The 24,042-nt window shown below is 36.8% G+C and overlaps 1 pseudogene; it reads right to left on the bottom strand.

Moving 5' to 3' along the window:
- The window catches only part of LOC116882652, a 71,752-nt pseudogene continuing 47,710 nt past the window's right edge, over positions 1 to 24,042 (bottom strand).

Below are 24,042 nucleotides of genomic sequence, written 5' to 3'. Positions count from 1 at the left end.
TTACAACTTCCTGTAAAAAAGAATTACCATCTACAATTTTCAGTGGAAGAATCTAAAGCCTAATTAATTTTCAAGGTTACTCAGCTCATAAATTTTAGCCTTTTATTTCAATGTAGTCTTCTGACTTTAAATTCAGTTGTCTTCTCTTACATTATAGAAGCATTATGAGATTCTTGGTGATAGATAACTGATTGTAACTATGACATGACTTTATATATAATACAGAGTCATAATTTTCTCTTTTTTTTAAACAGGCTTTAATTAAATTTATTTTTCTTATAAAAAACTCTGTGGTGGCCACATCTGGAACCTGTGTTCTCTGCAGAGAAACTCTGGTGTGAGTCTTTACAAGATGGTCAGTGAATTCCTAATAGGGAGACTTGGTGAACACAATCTCTTTCCAGAGGTCATAGGTGAGATAGCCACAGGTCTTGGAAATGACATCAAAAGTGGCCTTGGTGAGGCTGCCTAGGGTGGCAGTGCAGCCCTGGGGTGAGGTGTAGCAGGTGTCAATACCGGCTGTCATCAGCAGCTTCTTGGGCAGTGCCTCTGGGAGCAGGGAGGAGGCGCACCGGCACAGAGCCATAGAGGCCAGTCAGCCTTGCCTGGGACAGTACAGGGCTTGCCGATCTTGCTCCACCAGTAGCTTTGCCACAGGGACAACGGAAAGTTTGGCCAGCAGGATGGCCCCACAGATGGCAGTGGCTACCTCCTTGGAGCACTTAACATCCAGACCAGTGTGTTGATTGTAATCGCCCATGACAATAAATGCCTTGAACATGGTCTGCTGGCCAGCACGGGTTTGCTTTTGCACAGGCATAACCTTCAAAACCTCATCCTTGAGGGATGGTCTCCAGGAAAAAGCCAATGATCTCAGAGCCCTTGATGGGCTGGGAGAAGAGACAGATCTCCTCCCAGGGACTTGATTGTCATGCCCTTGATCAGGCGGCCCAGCTTGTCGATGCACTCCTTGTCCTTGGCCTTGCCTCTGAGAAACCCAACACCCGACCACGGCCAGGACCAGGTCTGGGCTGCTGCTGCCTAATCCTCCAGTGAAGACTTGGCAGCCTCCCATTCCAGGGCCCCAGGGCCCTCCAGGCCCTCCTGCAGCACCGGCGTCATCTGCTGTTTGGTGTTTTCTCAGAGAAGAAGCTAATTTCCCAGCTCTTTATCCTCATAAAACTCATGCCGTGCCAGTGAGTACAGGCATCTGAAACACCTGGTCTTTTGCCAACACTAACCCTGTAGCATTCCATCTCCTGGTTACTAGCTCCCAGAAACAGAAATGAAGTTGGTAGTAGCTAAATACTATATTGGTACTCTCAGAAAAGCCATCTCAAAAGCATTTGAGAATTTATGAGTTATAGCTAAATATATTATTTCATGCTTATCTCACTTGTATGTTCCTAAACATGCTGGCTATGGTATTTTTTTCACATTTATTTCTTGTTTGTATATCTAATTATATTTTAGCCAGTTAAATAGATACATTCTGTATAAATACACATTTGGATTATTTTTACATATGTGCCTATTACATATTTAACATTAAACTCTGCATCGCAGGGGCACCTAGGTGGCTCAGTTGGTTAAGCTCTGCCTTTCACTCAGGTTATGATCCCAGGGTGCTGGGATCCTGCCCCAGTAGGTTTCCTACTCAGCAGAGAGTCTGCTTCTCCCTCTCCCTCTGCCTGCTGGTCCCCTTGCTTGGACTCTCTTTCTCTCTGTCAAGTAAATGAATAAAATCTTAAAACAAACAAACGAAAAAAACTATGCATCACGATGTTTCTAGAGATGCTCTGTGTACTGTCTTTCACATGGCCTCTATTCAACAAATTGCCTTAGATTAGTAAACAGACATAGAGTTACAATACAACTGATGTCCCTATATGTGGATTTGGATGAGTCAATTAAATGAACATCCAAATCAAATTATTCTTACATTTACAAATCATGTTTCATATAGCTAAGAAGCAGAAAATATTTGCAAGGAGAAATAAGCTATTAAAGCTCCTCATTATAATATATTGCTACTGAATTAAGTTTCCTTATCTGTCAGTTAGTATCTTATTTATAACGAATCTAATTTCATTCCTTCCTTTCTACTCACACTAGGGTCATGATCTCGGAAGGATTCTTCATTCTCTGAAAAACTGGTAATTTCAAGACCCCAGAATTCTGTTACTTAATGCTTTTTAAATTAAATGATTGCACAGATTTATTTTGTTGGTGTTGTCAGATCAAGACAGACATATATTTATTACTGGTGTAAACAGCCACAGTATCTTTTTTTTTATTTTTTTATTTCTTTTCAGTGTAACAGAATTCATTGTTTATGCATCACACCCAGTGCTCCATGCAATATGTGCCCTCCATAATACCCACCACCTGGCTCCCCCAACCTCCCACACCCCCCAAAACCCTCAGATTGTTTTTCAGAGTCCATAGTCTCTCATGGTTCATCTCCCCTTCCAATTTCCCTCAACTCCCTTCTCCTCTCCATCTCCCCATGTCCTCCATGTTATTTGTTATGCTCCACAAATAAGTGAAACCATATGATAGTTGACTCTCTCTGCTTGACTTATTTCACTCAGCATAATCTCTTCCAGTCCCGTCCATGTTGATACAAAAATTGGGTATTCATCCTTTCTGATAGAGGCATAATACTCCATAGTATATATGGACCACATCTTCCTTATCCATTCGTCCGTTGAAGGGCATCTTGGTTCTTTCCACAGTTTGGTGACCGTGGCCACTGCTGCTATAAACATTGGGGTACAGAGGGCCCTTCTTTTCATTATATCTGTATCTTCGGGGTAAATACCCAGTAGTGCAGTTGCAGGGTCAGAGCGAAGCTCTATTCTTAATTTCTTAAGGAATCTCCACACTGTTTTCCAAAGTGGCTGCACCAACTTGCATTCCCACCAACAGTGTAAGAGGGTTCCCCTTTCTGCACATCCTCTCCAACACACATTGTTTCCTGTCTTGCTAATTTTGGCCATTCTAGCTGGTGTAAGGTGGTATCTCAATGTGGTTTTAATTTGAATTTCCCTGATGGCTAGTGATGATGAACATTTTTCCATGTGTCTGATAGCCATTTGTATGTCTTCATTAGAGAAGTGTCTGTTCATGTCTTCTGCCCATTTTTTGACATGATTATCTGTTTTGTGTGTGTTGAGTTTAAGAAGTTCTTTGTAGATCCTGGATATCAATCTTTTGTCTGTACTGTCATTTGTGAATATCTTCTCCCATTCTGTGGGTTGCCTCTTTGTTTTGTTGACTGTTTCCTTTGCTGTGCAGAAGCTTTTGATCTTGATGAAGTCCCAAAAGTTCATTTTCGCTTTTGTTTCCTTTGCCTTTAGAGACATATCTTGAAAGAAGTTGCTGTGGTTGATATCAAAGAGGTTACTGCCTATGTTCTCCTCTAGGATTCTGACGGAGTCCTGTCTCACGTTGAGGTCTTTTATCCACTTCGAGTTTATCTTTGTGTACGGTGTAAGAGAATGGTCAAGTTTCATTCTTCTACATATAGCTGTCCAATTTTCCTAGCACCATTTATTGAAGAGACTGTCTTTTTTCCACTGTATATTTTTTCCTGCTTTTCGAAGACTATTTGCCCATAGAGTTGAGAGTCCATATGTGGGCTCTCTACTCTGTTCCACTGGTCTATGTGTCTGTTTTTATGCCAGTACCATGAGCAGCCACAGTATCTTATCAGCACTAGTGATGCACTAAAGATTCACACTTTTAAAAAATTAACATATAATGTATTATTTGCTTCAGGGGTACAGGTCTGTGAATTGTCAGTCTTACACAATTCACAGTACTCACCATAGCACATATTCTCCCCAATGTCCATAACCTAACCACCCTATCCTTCCCCTCCTCACCCCTCAGCAATCCTCAGTTTCTTTCCTGAGATTAAGTCTGTTACGGTTTGTCTCCTTCCCTGGTCCCATTCATTTCATTTTTTTCCCCCTCCCTTCCCCCCATAACCTCCCGCCCTGCCTCTCAAATTCCTCATATCAGAGAGATCATATAATTGTCTTTCTCTGATTATTTCACTTAGCATAATACCCTCTAGTTCCATCCATGTCATTGCAAATAGCAAGATTTCGGGGGGGGGGTAGTGATGGCTGCGTAGTATTCCATTGTGTGTGTGTGTGTGTGTGTGTGTGTATACATATATATACTACATGAAATATTGGGACTTCGTCAAGATCAAAAGCTTTTGCACAGCAAAGGAAAGAGTCAACAAAACCAACCAAGGGACAACTGATAGAATGGGACAAGATATTCGCAAATGACCTAACAGATAAAGGCTAGTATCCAAAATCTATAAAGAACCTATCAAACTCAACACCCAAAGAACAAATAATATAATTAAGAAATGGGCAGAAGACATGAACAGACATTTCTGCAAAGAAGACATCCAAATGACCAATAAACACATGAAAAAGTGTTTCACGTCACTCGGCATTAGGGAAATACAAATCAAAACCATGACGAGATACCACCTCACACCAGTCAGAATGGCTAAAATTAACAAGTCAGGAAATGACAGATGCTGGTGAGGATGCGGATAAAGGGGAACTCTCCTACACGGTTAGTGGGAATGCAAGCTGGGCAGCCACTCTGGAAAATAGCATGGAAGTTCCTCAAAAAGCTGAAAATAGAGCTACCCTATGACCCAGCAATCGCATTATTGGGTATTTACCCTAAAGATACAAAAATGTAGTGATCCGAAGGGGCACATGCACCCAAATATTTATAGCAGCAATGTCCACAATAGCAAAACTATGAAAGAGCAAAGAAGCCTCACACTTCTTAAGCATCCTATTTTCTGCAGGGGGCCCGAAAAATGTGTGTGCATGGAACACCTGCCATATACCATCTAAAGGAAGTATGAGGAGAAGGGGACACATCACAGTGTCTATAGTTGATTCTTATTTCTGTCTTGTACTATTTGGGTGACTATGGGAAAGATATTTAAGCTCTACATTCTCTAATATTTGAATAAACTGTAACACACAGTGTTAAATGGCATCATATGAGATCTTGTGTACATTTAAGTGCCATGCAGTAGTTGGTCAAGCTATGAACTGCAGAATCCAGAGTCATCTAAGAAATAGAGGCTGATGCATCTAGTAGAGGAGAAAATGTAAAACAGCCCACACAGCCTCTAAAGCTGAGGAAGTTACCCATCAAATCTTCCAGTTATGGTACTTTATTTTAGGGGGATTCTTTTTTTGCATATTATAATTACCACAGATTATTTTGATTTGAGAATGTAGACTGCAGTGTTTTTTAAATTTCTCTTTTACTGTGATATAGCAAGAAATGCATTTTTATTTTAGATCATTATATACATGCTGCATACATATATACACATCTGAAAGAAAAGTTTCATGAACTGTTGCTACCTTCATTGCTGCCTAATATTTTCTACTTTGCCTTGTTCTACTGTAATTTTTAAAATTAAAAAAAAAATGGCTGATCAGTATCCCAGCAGCAATGTGCCACAACATATGTTTTAAAATACTTTGAAGTAGGACAGATCAGAATTTAAATCCCAAATCATCCACTTACTAGCGTAGTGACTGTGAACAAATTAAACTCTCAGATTCCTCATTTGTAGAATAGGAGTTATAATAAGAATAAACCTTATCTCATAGAGACATGGTGAGGATTATATCAGATAATTAATATAAAGCACAAAGTATAGTATATGCTCATTATTTGGGGGTTTCAAATCACTACCTTTAATTGCATTAGAGATAAAGTTTTAAAAATGTATCTGACTGTATTCTATTAAATTCAGAAAGGTCAGATAATAATCTGGACATTTCAGATCTCAAATTTCTTACTCCCTTGACTATGTCATATAGAGAGAAACCAAATATTATTTTAGGAGGTTTAATATCCATGAAGACACAACTTAATATCTAAACACCATTGTCCTAGTGTGGTGGGAAAGGGCATGAATGCTTTGGAAGCAGCATTCTGGAACTTGACAAGTGCCTCACTGCACAAAGCCATTCAGGACACTGGCCTGGTATAATTTAACTGTTCCTGAAAGCTCTAAATCCAGGCCAACATTTGTAAACACTATTGCACAATTGATTGCAATGTCACTCTGGTCTCTCTTCTCCCTCCTTACCCTCCTTCATTTCCCAGCATGACTCAAAGTTTAAATTTATCTGAACCTTCCAAGTGTGTCTAAGAAAAGTTTATCATTGTTAGTCACTTAACCTCCCTGGGCTTAGAATACTTGGCCAAACCCAAATGTCTTATTTCATACCAGAACTCTCCCCGTTCAGTACTGGTGCGAGAAGCAGAAATTCAACTTAATTTAATTTGTATTTTCTCCCTAATTTAGTAATGCAAATTATTATTTTCTGCCTTGTAGATGCTACAATGCACAATGCAACTGAGACCCTGTTGGCTAGCAACCCAGATAAGTGAATCGGTGGAGATGTTTACAGGGAAACAAATGACATGCTTACTTAAAATTCATTTTTCTTTAATGACAAGAAAATTTAATTTCAAATTGCAATCTACAGGTGTTTGTTAACAGACCTTTCCAGCCATTATGTCATTTCTTATCACCCACCCTCTCTTGCCATGCCTTGTAAATACTGTTGACAATGGGTTTCAAAACATTTTGCTGGTATGTTACATTTCTAAGTCCTATAGATTGCTTATCATGTCCTCTTGATATCATCTGAAACAATGTGTTTTTATGAGGAAACTGGATGATTACTTAATTGCAGTGTTTCTGTTTTCACTGTACATGCTACTGAATAGAAATGAGAGTAATATAGTCTCCTACATAAAATTCCCTAGCTAAGCTAGAAATCTGATTTTCATATCTCACTCTTCAGGTGACTATAAGCCAAAAAATCCTCCATCTGAATGGAAATATTTCATGCCTGGTCTCTGATGGAAAGAGAAGCTTATTTTGATCCAACCTATTTCAGTTACTTTTCCATTAAAAAATCCTTAAAAATATTTTTGTGACGTGTAAAATGTTCAGGCAGCCTTAAAGATGAAATAAATTTAAACTAGCAGGAAATCTCATTAATAAAATCACTTAAGTGTTCTGTGTTTAACTACAAGACCTTTGGAAAAAATATCACTGTGGAATGAGATACACTCAGATTTCAATGAGAGAAATTTTAGGATTTGATATCTTGATAAATTGAACCTCAGGAAAAATATGGGAAAGGTTTATCACTCACAAAGTAGTGTCTTCATTATGTGTAGGCAGTCTGTATTTTTTATTATTTTATTACATCTTTGTACCCTTATAAAAGGTTCTTAATTCTAGGGTTTCTGGTTCAATGATAATGGCCTGTCTCTGCTAAGGTTCCTGTCTATTGTATTGGGTAAATTTTGGGCCTGTCACTTCAGTGACACTGCGAGTATGCTGTTGAAATGTGTGTGTAATCTGGGGTGCATGGTTGGCTCAGTTGGTTAAGCATGTCCCTTCAGCTTGGGTTATGATCCCAGGGTCCTGGGATTGAGTCCTGCATTGAGCTCCTTGTGCAACAGGGAGCCTGCTTCTCCCTCTGCCTGCCACTCCCCCTGATTGTGGGCTTTCTCTGACAAACAAATAAAATCTTTTAAAAAAAATGTATGTGTAATCTTAAGACACTCCAGTTTGCCCAAATACAATGAAAATGGTCACATCAGTTCTAAGAACTAGAATTTGGGCCAATGGACCAAACAACAACAAAAAAGGCTAAATGAATGAAATGGATATGACCAGAGTTATGAACACAAGTACCTATGTGCCTGCCGAAATAACATAAATGAATGAGATTGGTTGTATGAAAGACACATTGGAGAACGGCAGGGTCTCTGTGCCACTGGGATTGTAAGAATTTATTTGATCCTAAGCCCAGCTGCTAGGCTTATTTGAAAATGTGCGTTCAATGTTTCCAGGTCTTCCTATTTTCTATAAAAAGTTAGAAACAGATTCCTTTTTTAAAAAAGATTTTATTTATTTATGTGAGAGAGAGAAAGAGCACAAGCAGGGGGTGCAGCAGAGGGAGAGGGAGGAGCTGACTGCCCACTGAGCAGGAAGCCTGACAGGGGACTCCATCCCAGGACCCTGGGATCATGACCTGAGCCAAAGGTAGATCCTTAACTGACTGAGACACCCAGACACCCTAGAAACACAGACTTCTAAGTTGAAAATATTGGCAGCCATTTAAAAAAATTACTTAAACATTAATTTATAATAACTTTTGTTAAGGTTTTTTTTTTTCAAATTTTATTCTTTTCATTTTGGTAGTTTAATTCAGAATCCAAATAAGGCCAACACTCTGCAGTTGTTTGAAAGAGCTCTTAAGAGTCTTTGTTTTTTAAGTAGCCCCACGCCAGTCTTGTGACCTCACGACCCTGATGGGAGAGTCGCATGCTCTCCCGACTGAGACAGCCAGACTCCCCAAATTTTGTTAGTTTTTTAACTTAGAGTCCTCATTCTTCCAAACTTTTAGATATAATTTACATATATTATTTATAGAGATTTTAAATATGTACTATGATAAATTTTGATAATGCATATACTCATCTAACCTTTACCCCAAACAAGTTATAGAATGTTTCCTTTACCCAAAAAAGATTCCCTTATTCTCAGTTCCAGTCAATTCCCCACCTGACAGTTAAGAATAGTTTGGATTTCATGATAACTTAGATTGACCTTTTCAAAAACTTAATATAAATGGAATGACGCAGCCAATTTAGGTTTGGCTCTTTTTGCTCAATATAATGTTTTTGAGATTCATCCATGTTGTTACATTTGTCAGTGGTTTGTTGCTTTGAGTTGCTTAGTAGTATTATATTCTATTCATCTCAAAGCATTATGTCGACCAAGTCTCAAGATAGCCTTGGCCTGCAGGAAAATGGTAGGTTATTTCTGGATTGGAAAGAAGATAATAGTTGAAGGCAAAAAAAAAAATGCAGGAAGGATGAAAGAAGAGATGATTATTGTACTAGGGGAGTGTTCAAATAAAACAATGTAAAATAGTGGAAAGAGAAGGGCTGGAAAGCAGAAGAGAGCAAAGGACCCAGTAGGTAGGCATTTCAAGATTCCAGGTGTGAGAGGGACATAGAAGTGACAAAGGAAGTGAAGAAAATAGCTGATTCTGTGATGTGGGTATTTTCTTGTTCACCCAGTGTGTTGGAGTTGCTCAGCCAGTTTCTGGATTTCTTTTAGAGAGAATTGTTCTGTGTGTAGCTGTAGATTCTATGTGTTCATTAGAGGAGGTGAATTCAGGAGCCTCCTACGTCACCATCTTGTACTGAAATCCTTCTTATGGCTTCAATAGTACCCTTGATATTCTGCTACATGGATGACAAAGATTGTGCTTTTTTTTTTTTTTTAGGATTCTGTTTCTTTCCTATCTTCCTTTCTTCTGATCATCTTACAGTAGCCTCATTCTTTAATGATTTAGCAATGATTATCATTTTCCTAACTTGTGAAAGTTAAGTTCACATTGTAAAATTATTTTTGTATTGATGATAGTTTAAGCACAGGTCATATTTTTCCTATTTATCACACTTAAGAGAAATAATCTCCATTCTGTTTTTCATCAGGATCTCATGCTCTATCTGCAATGAAATTGAATTACAATTCCCTAACAGTGCAGAGAACTTCCAACAAGGCCATTGCCATATATAATCATTCAATAGTCATAGAGTAGATATAATAGAAATTACTTCTCCTTCAATCTCAATATTCTAAAATTACTATACTTCAGTCCAATTCCCTTCGGTTGATAATTGTTTGCCTCTATGTTCTGTGTGTGTATGTGTGACAATTTAATACTTGAGGCTTTTTCAGTTCTGAGGTATTCCATAATTTAGAGGATTTTGGAATCAGTCTCTCAGCTACCAACAATGCTATCTTCTTACATTCCTAGAGATGGTCTGGTAAACCCCTTCTGAATTGGATTACATTATATGAACTAAAATGTATTCACTTATTTTCTGTTGCTAACAATGTAGACAAGAATCGTTTTAGCCTAAAACTCAGTCCAACAACAAAATATTTTACTATGAATCAAGGCCAGAGTAGATAATGACATACTTCCATGTTGTTTAGAAGAATAGTTTTTGATAAGAAATACTAAACTAAACTCTCCCAAACAATAAGGAAATATATTTTCTTGCATATCAGGAAGACTAGAGGTAGTGCAGGGTCAAGTATAGAAACATCAGTGATTCACCGATTCAGTAAAATATCAATTTCTTCTTTGCTTTCCTTAACAACAACTTCTTTTCAAGAAAATGCCAACAGCAACAGGGGTATTTACTTTCTTGTTTAGTAAAACAAATAAGAGTAACTTCTCTTCAAAACATGGAATAAAATTTATTCTGATCTAACTTAGGTCACACGACCTTTGTGGAGCAAGAATAACCAGAAGAAATTCTATGCTCTTATTCCTTTGGCAAATGGGAACTCCCTCTGGAGCAGGAAATGAAGTACATACCTAAACAAAACTGAGGTTCTGTTAGGAAGCAGTTAAGTGTGGCTTCAGCTATTTTCCATTCTGCTGTATTTTCTATTCTAGTATCTCCTGAGATTTTATTTACAACACATGGGCATTTAACAGCTATTCATGCCATTTAATGTGTGAAAAGATGGGAACTGAAATTGCATTGGAGTCTAAGTACATAGTGGCTCACAAAATGCAGACACTGAACAGTTATATTGAAGAAATTATTCATAACTTTCAGGAACAAAAATCTTTCCAAATTGTTTATTTTAATTGGGTGTGTTTCCTGGCTGCAGAAATAAATAAAAGCTTATTTTAAATTTGTGCAGTATGTCTTCAAACACCAGAGATGTGCTGAGTCATTGATAAATAATTCACTTAGCCTGGCAACAGATGAACGAATTTCTGAAAGCTGCAGACATCTAAGTTTCCCCATACTTTTCCTTTTTGAGATTAGCTAGAACAGATGAATGATGGGATTCTAATCAGGACCAAAAAAGGGCAGCCTCTTTAAATTTTCAGCAACCTGCTATGGTGAATTACAATGTCACGCCTAATCATATTGTTTGTGTCAAGAGTCCTCTGGTCTGCTGCATCTAAGTGCTGCAAATAGTTGCAAATAGTTGATATTTCCTCCAGAAACAGCTCCATTTGCAAATTAACACACCTCCTAAAGGAGAAGTGATAAGCAGGAAAATAGGATAATTCTACTCCAACTAATTTAAAAGTAAGTTTGAATTCATTTTATCCAGACCACTAATGTAGTTTGTGATTTTTATCTAATTTTTATCCAGCACTGCAGATTAAAGGGTATTTTAGGGAGCATTATTCAATAATCTGCCTGGTGTATTCTCCAATATCCCTGAGCAAAATAAATTAATCTCCCCACTGCCCTTGCCAAAGCCGATAACTTAGATTCACAGAAATAACAGGAGTTATATGGTTTATGTAGATTTGAGTTAAAAGTTGACAGGATGCCTGGGTGGCTCAGTTGGTAATGCGTCTAACTCTTGATATTATCTCAGAGTCGTGAGTTCAAGCTCTGTGTTGGGCTCCGTGCTGTGCATGCAACCTACTGAAAAAAATTTTTTTTTAAATTAAAAGAAAAATAAAAAGTTAAAAAAAAATTTTTGTATTTTAGATTTTTTTTTTTAAATTTGTCAGAGAGAGAGAGAGAGAGAGAGTGCGAGCGAGCACAGGCGGACAGAGTGGCAGGCAGAGGGAGAAGCAGGCTCTCCGCCGAGAAAGGAGCCCGATGTGGGACTCGATCCCAGGACGCTGGGATCATGACCTGAGCCGAAGGCAGCCACTTAACCAACTGAGCCACCCAGGCGTTCCAGAAAAATTAAAAGATTTAAGAAAAGAAAAGCTAATGTTGACTGTAGAGTCAATAAATGTGCATGGGGTGACCTTGAATAACTCTTAAGAATAGAGCCAGAGAACAGAAGATTGTTTTCACTGAGGTTCCACAGGTATATATCATAAAATATTTGTAGGTCAAACAAACTGGATCAGAAAAGAAAAATAATTACATGATGAGCCAATGTCCCCTTGTATTATTCAGCTTAAATATCTTTTCTCAAAGTATTAATGTATAAATTTATAAAATTGCTGAATTAAATTTATATATAATGAAATAAGCATTAATGCAAGTACACAATTCAATGACATTTTATTGTAAATGTGCCTTATTTTTTATTGCTAAATATTTTTTTAGAATATATATATATATATATTTTTAATCATTTTTTTTTAAATTTATTTTCAACATAACAGTATTCATTGTTTTTGTACCACACCCAGTGCTCCATGCAATCTGTGCCCTCTCTAATACCCACCACCTGGTTCCCCCAACCTCCCACCCCCCCACCTCTTCAAACCCTTCAGACTGTTTTTCAGAGTCCATAGTCTCTCATTGTTCACCTCCCCTTCCAATTTCTCCCAACTCCCTTCTCCGAACTTCCCATGTCCTCCATGCTATTTGTTACGTTCCACAAATAAGTGAAACCATATGATAATTGACTCTCTCTGCTTGACTTATTTCACTCAGCATAATCTCTTCCAGTCCCATCCATGTTGCTATAAAAGTTGGGTATTCATCCCTTCTGATGGAGGCATAATACTCCATAGTGTATATGGACCACATCTTCCTTATCCATTCCCCTTTCCCCAATCAATACTACCCCCATAGGTAAACCAATTTTTAATCCCCCTTTAGCCTAGGAAAGTTGAGTCCCTTAACAAAGATATCAAGATACATCCAGGAAGAATCAAAACAACCTTCCTCGCCCACACTGAGAATTTATAACCACTCTCTCATCTTTTTCTTCCACCAGTGTTTCTGTGTTTTTGTGTTTGTCCTGATAGTATATAAATCTTACACTTGGGGTTCTTTTCGACAAGGTTCTTCCTTTATTGCTAAATATTATTTCATTATATGAACATATCACTTTACTATCTTACTAATAGACTTGGGGTTATTTCCAGTTTTTGGTTATTATGAATAAGACTCCTATAAACACTCTCATATAAGGCTTTGTGTAACCAGTATTTTTAACTTCAAGTGAATACCAAAGAGTGGGAAAAAAATTACCAAGAAGTGGAATCAATGGATTATAAGGGTGGTGTATATTTAATTGTTTAAGAAATTGCCAACCAGTTTTCCAAGTGGTTGTACCACTGTGGTTTTAATTTTCATTTTCATGATGTCTAATAACATTGAGAATCTTTTCATGTACTTATAGGTTATTCACATATCTTCTTTCAGGTAGCATTTAAGTATTTTGTCCATTTTTTATTAGCCATTTTTGAGAGATTTTTATATATTCTGGACACAAGTCCTTAGATATATGTGTTGTTAATATTTTCAACCTCTGTGTTGCTTGCATTTCTTTTTCATAAAGACAAAAATTGAAAAACAGAATTCTTTTTTATTTCAAAGTCCAGTTTATCATTAAGTTCAATGTTTTTTGTGTGGCTGCTCTAAGAAATCTTTGCTGATTCTGTATTTGCAAAGATATTCTGCAATATTTTTTAAAGCTTTTACAGTTTTAACTGTTACATTTAGATGTTAATCTACCTCAAATTATTTTTTGTGTATCATGTACGGAAGGAGTCAAGGTTAATTTTTTTCCCATATGGTTATTATACCCAACTTGTGGAAGATATTTTCCTTTTTCCTTTGAATTACATTGAACTCTTCCTTGAAAATCAGTTGAGTGTGTAAGTGTGAGTCTTTTTCTGGTAGATCTATTCTGTTCCTCTGATGTATTTGCATATCTATTTATAATACCACAATACCTCAGAATTGCAGCATTATAGAGAGCCCTCAACTTAGGTAGTCCAAGGCCTTTAAAATAGAAATTTAGTCAATGATTTTAAAAATAAACATGTGAAGGTATAAATTTCCCTCTATATATCACTTTAGTAGCACCCCACAAACTTTGGCATGCTGTTTTCATTTGAACTTAGTTGGATATATTTTCTAATTTTCTTTGTGATATATTCTTTTACCCATGGATTATTTCAAAGTGTTGATTAATTTCCAAAGTTTGAGGAATCTTCTAATTATCCTACTATTATTGATTTCTAATTTATTTCTGTTGTTTTCAAAGAACATACTCTATGAGTGTTTAGTCTTTTCAGATTTATTGGTACATATTTACTGCCCGATATATTGTCTATCTTGATAGAAATTTTATGTGAACATGAAAACTATGTTCAGTAATTGTTGAGGTGATCTATAAATGTCAATAAAGTTGAGTTAGTTGATAGTGTTGTTCAAATAGTCTACAGCCCTATATGATCTTTTGCCCACTTGTTTTATCAATTACTGAGAGAAGGGTAATGAAATTGCCTACTATGTGGCCTTTTGTGTTCATTTCAGTTCTGTCAGCTTTTATTTCATCTATTTTATAGTTCTCTTATTTGATCCATTCACTTTTAAGATTGTGATGTCTTCCTAATGAATTGGCAGGGTTTTATATGGTTTCATTTAAATCTATCTTCTAAGCTATTTCTTTTCTATTTGTCCCTTACATATTTTTCAGTCTTCATTTATTGTTTCTTTTGTGTTATTTGAATATTTGTAGTCTTTTATTTGATGTTCCTCTATTGGATTTTGATTCTTATATTTGTCCTACTTGTACTACTTTCTCTTGGGATTATAATATGCATCCCTAATTTATCACAGTCTACTTAGAATTACTATCATACTACTTCATGTAAAAGTTGAAACATTTAAAAGAGTATGATTCACAGGGTGCCTGGGTGGCTCAGTTGGTTGAGTGTCCAACTTCTGATTTTGGCTCAAGTCATGATTTTGGGGTTGTGAAATTGAGCCCTGTGTTGGGCTTCATGCTGGGGGCATGGAACCTGCTTAAGATTCTCTCTCTCCCTCTCCCCCTATTTTTCCTTTCAAAAATAAATAAATAAAAGAGTATGATTTTATTTTCCCTCCTATACTTTGTGCTATTTTGTTATACATTTAACTTCTACATATATTAAAAATACCAAAATATATTATTTATGCTTTAAATATCAGGTTTTTTTAAAGATTTTATTTATTTATTTGACAGAGATAACAAGTAGGCAGAGAGGCAGGCAGAGAGAGAGGAAGGGAAGCAGGCTCCCCGCCGAGCAGAGATCCCAATGTGGGGCTTGATCCCAGGACCCTGAGATCACGACCTGAGCAGAAGGCAGAGGTTTTAATCCACTGAGCCACCCAGGTGCCCAAATATCAGTTTTCTCTTAAAGAAATATAGAAGCTAAAAGAAAAAGAGACAGCCTTTATATTCACCCACATATTTACCATTTCTATTACTTTTCTTTTTTTTGTTATAGATTTGAGTTTTCTTCTAGTGCCATTTCTCTTTAGCCTGAAGAACTTTCTTTATCATCTTTCAGAGGTTAGGTCTCCTGGCAACAAATTTCCTCAGCTTTTGTTTATCTGAAAATGGTCATTATACCCTACTATTTTTCATTTTTTTAAAAATGTACAAATTACATAAGGTAAAACTAATCTTTTTTTAAAAAGATTTTATTTATTTATTTTGAAAGAGAGAGGGAGAGAGAGCCGGGGGAGGGCAGAGGGAGAGGGAGAATCCCAAGCAGACTCCACATTGAGCACAGAGCCCAATCCCACAACCTTGAGATCACTACAGAGCTGAAACCAAGAGTTGGATGCCCAAGAAACTGAGCCACCCAGGCACTCCAAATCTTTTTTTTTTTTTCTTATATAGTTCTGCTAGCTTTGACAAACTCACATAGACAAATGTCTCCTTAATCAAGATATAGAACAACGTCATCACCCAAAATGTATTCCCATGTGACCCTTTAAAGTCAACCCATCTACACTGAGGAGGTTATGTACTATGGTGAGCACTGTGAATTGTTAACAGACCTGTACCCCTGAAACAAATAATACATCATATGTTAATAAAAATAATAAAATAAAAAATGCTTGATGATAAAAAAAATAAAGTCAACCTATCCACCTACTACCAGTCAAAAGCAACCACTGAACTACTTTGTCCCCGTAGTTTCATCTTTTCCAAAAGATCATATAAATGAAATCATGCTCTATGTAGCCATTTGATGCTAGCTTCTTTCACATAACAAAATACATTTGTGATATATCCAAGTCATTGCATATATCAATAATTCATTCTTTTTATGCTGAGTAGTATTTCATCATGTGGACACACTACAATGTGCTTATCCATTCTGCATTTGAGGAACATTTGTGCTGTTACAAATTTTGGTGACTAGGCATGCAGAAAGCCACTATAAACATATGTGAACAGATTTTTGTGTGAACATATATTTTCATTCATTTTGCTTGTGTAAATACATGGCTTGTACATTTAACTGTATAAGAAACCACTAAACTATTTTCCAAAGTGGCTGTACCATTTAGCATTCACTAGTGATGTATTTCCAGGTGCTTCACATCATTGCCAGTACTTATCAGGATTTTTTTTTTGTCATTCTAATAGATGAGTAGTGATACCTCATCATGATTTTAATTTGGATTTCCCTAATGATTAATAATATTAAGCATCTTTTCATGCACTTATTTGCCATTTGTGTATTTTCTTTGGTGAAATTTGTTTAAATTTTTTTGCCATATTACTGATTTTGGTTAATATATTCTGGACATAAATTCTTTCTCAAATATCTGACTTGCATATATTTTTCCCCGTCTTTGGTTTGCCATTTTATTGCCTCAACAGTGTCTTCTGAAGGGCAGACATTCCAATAACGACCATACCTCCCCCCCCACACACACATATTTGCTTCTGAAGACACCTAATCTAGAGTTTCACTTAAATTGCTAATTGAAACAACTTTCACGCTCTTCCTTCAGCACCACTTCTTCTTATAAATATTTAAATTATCATATTAAAAAAGAGACATAAAGAGAGAGAGAAAGTGTATGTAGTTAAAAAATTTTTTAAGTGAATACTTATGAACTCATTCCAATGTTATGCACTACCTTGACATAAGGTAAAAGTAGGAGAGCCTCAAATGGGGTGACTGTGAGTTCTCTTTCCCACTCTGCTCTCATGGAAAAGATTCCCTAGCCGAATAACACTCCCCATCAGATTGATCAAGTTCAGTTCCCATTTATTTCAGAAACAAGGTTCAGTTCACTGCCAAGTGGCAGAATTATTCAAAGAAGCCAATGACAACCAAGGTACACTCCACCCTTTTGATACTACAAAGCCTGTTTCCCCACAGCCTCTGTTTTCTCACTCTGTTTCCAAATGCAACCTCTTTGTGGTTCTGTATAGCATATGAAATCCTCCTTCCCTTGCCTGTGAGTGCATGTGATAGTAACAAACTACTGCTCTCAATCTTAAAAAAAAAATAAATAATAAAACAAACAAACAAACAAAAACCCCAAACATTCCTTATTTTGATAAAGTTCAACTTACCAGTTTCCTCTGTTTTGTATTATGCCTTTGGTGTTATGTCTGAGAAATCTTTGCCTAACTCAGGGTCACAAATATTTTTCTTATGTTTTCTTCTATCATCCTCTTTTTTGAAGGATATTTTCAATGGATATAGAATTCTGAATTTATAGGTTTTCTTTCTTCTCTTTTTCTTCCAGCATTTTATTTTTTTTTATTTACTTTTTTTTAAGTAAACTCTATGCTGACATGGGGCTCAAACTCATGACCCTGAGAACAAAAGTCACATGCTGTACTTACTGAGAAAGTCAGGTGCCCCTCCTCCAGCATTTTAAAGATGTTGTTCCATAATGTTATGGCATCAACTATTTCTGGTGAAAGGTCAATCACCATTTGTATTGTTTCTCCCATTAGTCTACTTAGGTTCCAACTCCCTTTTCTATCTCCTCAAAAGTGGCCCCAGATAAAAAGCCAGATTGAAAAGCGACTCACCTCATGTGTTTCCTTCTCTTAAGTTTCAAAGTTTTGAGCTATCTATGCTCAATACCTAGACATTATTACCACAAATAATTTGTGAAATGTTATAGTACTTCATGATAAGAGGTAAGTCTGATACCTGTTACTCCATAATGGCTATATGGAGAATTCTAGCATGTTTAATATTCTTACTCTTATTTCTTCCATCCATGTATGAAGCAATCAATAATATATTTTTGGATACCAACTATGAGAGTGTGCTTATTATTAAAGAGGCAAAGACATGGTCCCAACTATTAACTAGCTTATAATATTGTAAGCATATATATCTTTTAATTAACTTATTTCATTTTTTTAAATTGAAGTATACTTGACACAGCATGTTATATTAATTTCAGGTGTACAACATAATGATTCAACAACTCTACACATTATGCTATGCTCACCACAAGAGTAGCTACCGTCTGTCACCATACAATGTTATTACAATACCACTGACTATATGTCCTATGCTGTACCTTTCATCCCTGTGACTTATTCATTCCCTATTGAAGGTTTATACTGAAAGAGAAAATAGGGCATAAAATACAAGTTTTGCAAACTGTTCTTGAAACTCAAATATATCAAAATTTCCAGAATCATGGGTTGATAACTCTATAATAAATGTATGATTTCAAACCTCATTGTTGCTCAGCATTACCTTCTATTATCACCAACTGAAGCCCTCACCCATTTCTCACAGTAATAATTCTTAAGTTTATCTCTCTAACGCTGGAACAGTTAAACGTCCTTACTGTAGATCCACTCACGGATAGTATGATTGACCATCTTCACAGATATCTTCTCTTTCTCAAATTCAACCCAAATGTGTATATTCAGACCTGCATGAAACTGTCTAATTGGGACCATTCTCTAGCTCATAAGTATCAATGGAAGGAATGTACTTATTTGCTATTTGGTTGAAGTATTGCTAAAAAGGATCTCCAGAATTTGTTATTTGTCTTCCTTTTGCTTTAGTCTTTGAAAAACTGTTTGAGCTTGGAAATAATTCTTGAACACCTGTTTAACTTTCATAACAAATATTTCAAAGGAATCAACACTTGTATTTATGGTTTTAATCACTCAAAGAGAATAATCAGGAAAAACCACTTTATTCTAGGTCATGTGCTAGACCGAAGGGGGCAGAGCACAAACATGCATAAGACTCATTTTTTACCCATGAGGAGTACACAGCTTAGAATGAGAGAAGGACACGTTAACAAATTTTGTGAATATAATTAAATTATAGTGCAATTATAGTGTTCTTGTATGAAAGAGAGGGAAGAAGAGGAAGAGTGTTAGGGGTTTGGGGAGGTGGGAACATGTTCTTTATCTTGGTGAGAGACTAACTGGCCTTTTGGTTTAAAAAATGTGTAGAAGAGCTTAAACCAACTCATTTACTTCAGGAAAAACTGGGCTGAGCATAAAACCTTGACAAAAAGCTCTTCTGGTCAACATTTGAACCTATAATATTGATTGCAACAGTGACTCTGAAATTCTGGACCCAGAGGTTATAAATCTTTTTGCCAGCAGGATGCAGTCTGCAGTTTGACATGTAAGCACCTCCATCTCATGGCAGGGAGTTATTGATGGAAATTGCCTGGTCCAGCCTCAGATGTGGCCCAATGCAAACAGGCCAGAGACATGACATGGATGTGCCCTATGCCAAGAAATATGCAATTTGGAGTAAGATTCTTGAAACAGCCAAAGCTGAAGTCAGCTGGTGCTTTGTCAAACAAACCTGAGCTTAAGACCAGCAAAATCCAAGGCAAAGGTGGCAGCCAGGCAGCAAGGCAAGGTTTGAGGCAGAAACACCAGCAGGTTTTAAGTGAGGGGTCCCTTACTGACTGTGACACTATGGGAGGCTGGAGGCCTGACGTATCAGTCAGCAAAGAGAAGGACAGTCATGTCATTGAATAGGACTGATACAAGATTGTCAGTGTAAATACCAGTATTTTGTAGCTTATAAAATGATTGCATCCACAGAGAAAACCTCCAATCCCAACAGCTGTGTTGCAGTTTTAATGGAAGCAGGTCTTCTACCACGGTTCCTAAGGAAAAGGCAAATTCTATTAAAAATTCAACTTGCTTCTCAGAAGAGTGACCAATGCTAAGATAGGAAGGCAATACAAGGCCACACATTTTCAATGCAGATTGTATCATAACTTTGGATGCTTAAAGGAAAGCACTTATTTTCTCAAATTACTGCACAAAGTAATCTGTGAAATGAAAATCCTTGCAAACACCAAGTGCACTCCGAGAGCACTTGAAGTACTTGGCAATCATTCTGAAGCTCTTTATTAAAACCCTAAAGCTTACTAAACCCTGCACATCAGATGAAAAAAAAGTCATTTTGAATTATTCGTGGAGGTCAAGGGGATTGCTTCAGTTGATACTTTTTAAAGTTTTCCTCTCTTCCCTGCACTAATGACTATACTGGACAAAGATATTATTGCCCACAGATTGGTGTAAATGATTTGGTTTTAGCAAAATACTTCTGCTAAAGTAGTCTCATAGAAGGCATGAACTTCTCAAACATATGGGCAAAGTTTTTGCTTTCTCTCCAAGTTTCAATGCCCTTCATATGTAAAATGAGGATATTGAGGGAAAATTGGAAATCTGTTCTAGTGACATAATCCTTCTACATATGGGCAAATGATTATACACTAAAAATGTCCATTGTCGCTTAATATAAAATATTAGTATTTTGAAAAAATCTAAATATCCGAAACCAAGTTATGGTATAGTTGTTCAATGCATTATCATGCAACTGTATAGAATCACATTCACAAAGGGCTCTAGTGGCGTGTGAATGTACCTGTGATACAGTGTGATATTTTTTAATTAGGAAAGAATATCTATTTTTTTCTTTTGTTGCTTGTGCTTTGATTTTGGTGTCATATTTTAATCTTTTTTTAAAGATTTTATTTCTTTTTGACAGAGAGAGAGCGTGCAAAAGCAGGGGCTGCTGCAGAGGGAAAGGGAGAAGCAGACTTCCTGCTGAGCAGGGAGCCTGAGGTGGGGCTCCATCCCAGGACCCTGGGATCATGACCTGAGCTAAAGACAGACACTTAATGGACTGAGCCACCCAGGTGCCCCGTGTCATGTTAATATTTGTATAAATTTCATGTAGAGGCTGGGGGAAACAGGTACTGCCATAGATTGCTGGTGGCAAAGCCACCAGCTTTGAGAGATGGAGGAGAATTTGGTAATATCGAACAAAACCACAAGGCATTTATCCTTCAATTTAGCAGTCCCAGTTCTCAGAATTTACCCTAAACATATGACTCAAACAACGTGAAAATACATATGATCAAGGCTATTTATTGGGATTACATATAATTGCAAAATATTGGAAACTGCCTAGATGCCTGAGCTTAGAGATAGGTTGAATAAACTATGATACGTATGCATGAGGATTATACAGTTGTGAAACATAATGAGGAAGATCTCTGTGAACTGATAAAGAGTGATTTCCAGGGAGATGATATTAAGTAAAAAAGGCAAAATGCAAAAAGGCATAAACATATGCTACCATTTGTGTGTATAGAAAGATGGAGATACGAAAACGTGCATATGTCTGCTTATCTTTACAAAAAGAAACACAGAAAACAATGAATCATTACACATATGGAGGAATAGGGTGGGAAAAATACAGAAGGGAATGAATGACACTTCTCTGAATGCATCTTTTTGAATATTTTTGACTTTTGAACATATGCTAATGTTTTACATATTCAAAAAATGAAATTAAATCAGAATGAGGAAGGAAAAAATCTAAAGCTGAAAGGAAATGGAAATAAATAAACTTCATTTTATTTCAAATGATTTTCATATCTACATTGAGGAGAAAGGCAGAAAGGACTAATACAATTAATTTAGGAATGAGGCATTTGATTATATATTCTTAGTCTTGGGCAAGGTTGTGGGGAGGACAGGAGATTTGTAAACAAATTTTTTTTTGAAGATTTTTATTTATTTATTTGAGGGAGAGAGAGTGCAAGAGAGCATGAGAGGAGAGAAGGTCAGAGGGAGAAGTAGACTCCCCATGGAGGTGGGAGCCCGATGTAGGACTTGAGCCTGGAACTCCAGGATCATGACCTGAGCCGAACGAAGGCAGTCGTTCAACCAACTGAGCCACCCAGATGCCCAAATTCTGATTTAAAAAAAATTTTTTTTAAATTTTATTTCTTTTAAAGATTTTTTTCTTTTTATGTATATATGTACTTATTTATTTATTTTAGAGAGAGAGAGAGCATGAACAGAGGGTCGGGGGAAGGAATAGGGGTTGAAGGAGAAGTAGACTCCACAATGAGCAGGGCTTGATCCCAGGACCCCATGATCATGACCTTAGCTGAAGGCAGACGCTTAAGCACCTGAGTCACCAGGCACCCTGTGATTTCTTTCTAAAAGATTTCTTTATTTTACTGGTTTGGAGGAAGCAACTCTTAAAGTAGCATATGAGCAAAACTGATGATGTTGAGAGGCAGTGTTCTCACTGTGGAGGAAGGGACATTAAAGTATAGAATGTGAGGAAAAAAAGCTTAAAATGTCTAAAAGGCAACAGAAAGCTCTGTGGAGATGGATTAGATTTGGAAGTGTCACTGAGGATCCATGATTTCTAAAATGTGCATGTGTGTGTGTGTGTGTGTGCACCAATCCATGTGCATGTGTGTATGTATGGGTGTATGCATGTTTGGTTGTATATTTAGATACCTGTGTATACACAGGCATATTTTCCTCACTCTATCCAGTAAGAGGGCCACAGAGCAAAGTTACTTCAGGGGCAATGAGCACATACGACACCCAGATCTAGATCTCCAATACCATTTCTCATGAAAGAGTCAGGACTCCTTGGAGAAATAAATGGTTGAGTCCAGGAATGAGGCAGACAGATACAAGATAAGCCTAGAGCATCTTGTTCCATCTGAAAGTAACAAAGAGTAAAGAAAAAGTTGGTAAGTCAGTTCATAAGAGCATAGGAATAACTTGACAGGGCTCCTACTGGTCAAATCTAGGACAATTTGAGCAACAAAATAATTAAGACCCATAATGAACCACTGATAAAATAGAAATTCAAGGGTTCACAATCATAATAAATAGATAAATAAATGAATGGGTGTGAGGTGGGGCAGGAGAGGCCTTGCTTATATTAGAATTCTTTTTTTTTCTAAGATTTTATTTATTTATTTGCCACAGAGACAGAGAGAGAGAGCACAAGCAGGGGGAGCAGCAGGCAAACAGAGAACCAGGCTCCTCACTGAACAAGGAGCCAGACATGGGGCTTGATCCCAGGACCCTGGGATCATGATCTGAGCTGAAGGAGGACGCTAAACCAACTGAGACATCCAGGTGTCCCTTATAGAATTCTGTGGATTGACTGGTAAATGGGAAGGGAATTACTGGAGTTGGAAAATCATTATTTTGTAACCATAATGATAAAAATGGGGTCATTTAAGAATCATCAATAGATATTAAATCCAGGGTGAAGTTTTAATGAGGAATGGGATAACTTCACGGCCTTCAAGTGCTTACTCACAGATTGCTTATGAATTTCAAGGTGAGAAAAATACTAATTACACACTGAAAAAATTGATAAACCTTTTGCAGGGTGATCAAAATTAACATTACCAATGTAGGGAAGATGGATAGGATATGACACCCTGTGAAGGCCGCAAACTGGAACGTGATCATGAGGAATACCAGACAAACCCCAGGTAAGGAAGAATTCATATAAAAAGATGCATGGATAGGAAAGTTCATAATATCTTATAATAGCCTTTAACTGGATATAACTGAAATGGTCAACAGTGAATGCATAAAGAGTGTGGTATAACCATACAAAGGAATACTACTCAGTGATAAAAAGAACAAACTGCCACAACAAAAAATGTGGATGAATCTAAAAAGTATTCTGCTGAGTAAAAGAAGTTAGACATAAAAGTGTACACACTGTATAAGTCCATTATATGAAATCTGAGAATAGGAGGTGGTTTATGGAGATAGAAAGTAAATGAGCATTGCCTGAGGCAGGAGTAATTATGCAAATTGACTGTAAATGTGCATAAAGGAACTAGACAGATGCAATGGAAATACTCTATTTGGAG

This window comes from Lontra canadensis, unplaced genomic scaffold (genome assembly GCF_010015895.1).
Source record: "Lontra canadensis isolate GAN:19392208 unplaced genomic scaffold, GSC_riverotter_1.0 scaffold86, whole genome shotgun sequence".
Lineage (NCBI taxonomy): Eukaryota > Metazoa > Chordata > Mammalia > Carnivora > Mustelidae > Lontra > Lontra canadensis.
The sequence above is the reverse complement of the archived record's forward strand: the minus strand, read 5'-3'. Positions and strand labels throughout refer to the sequence as shown.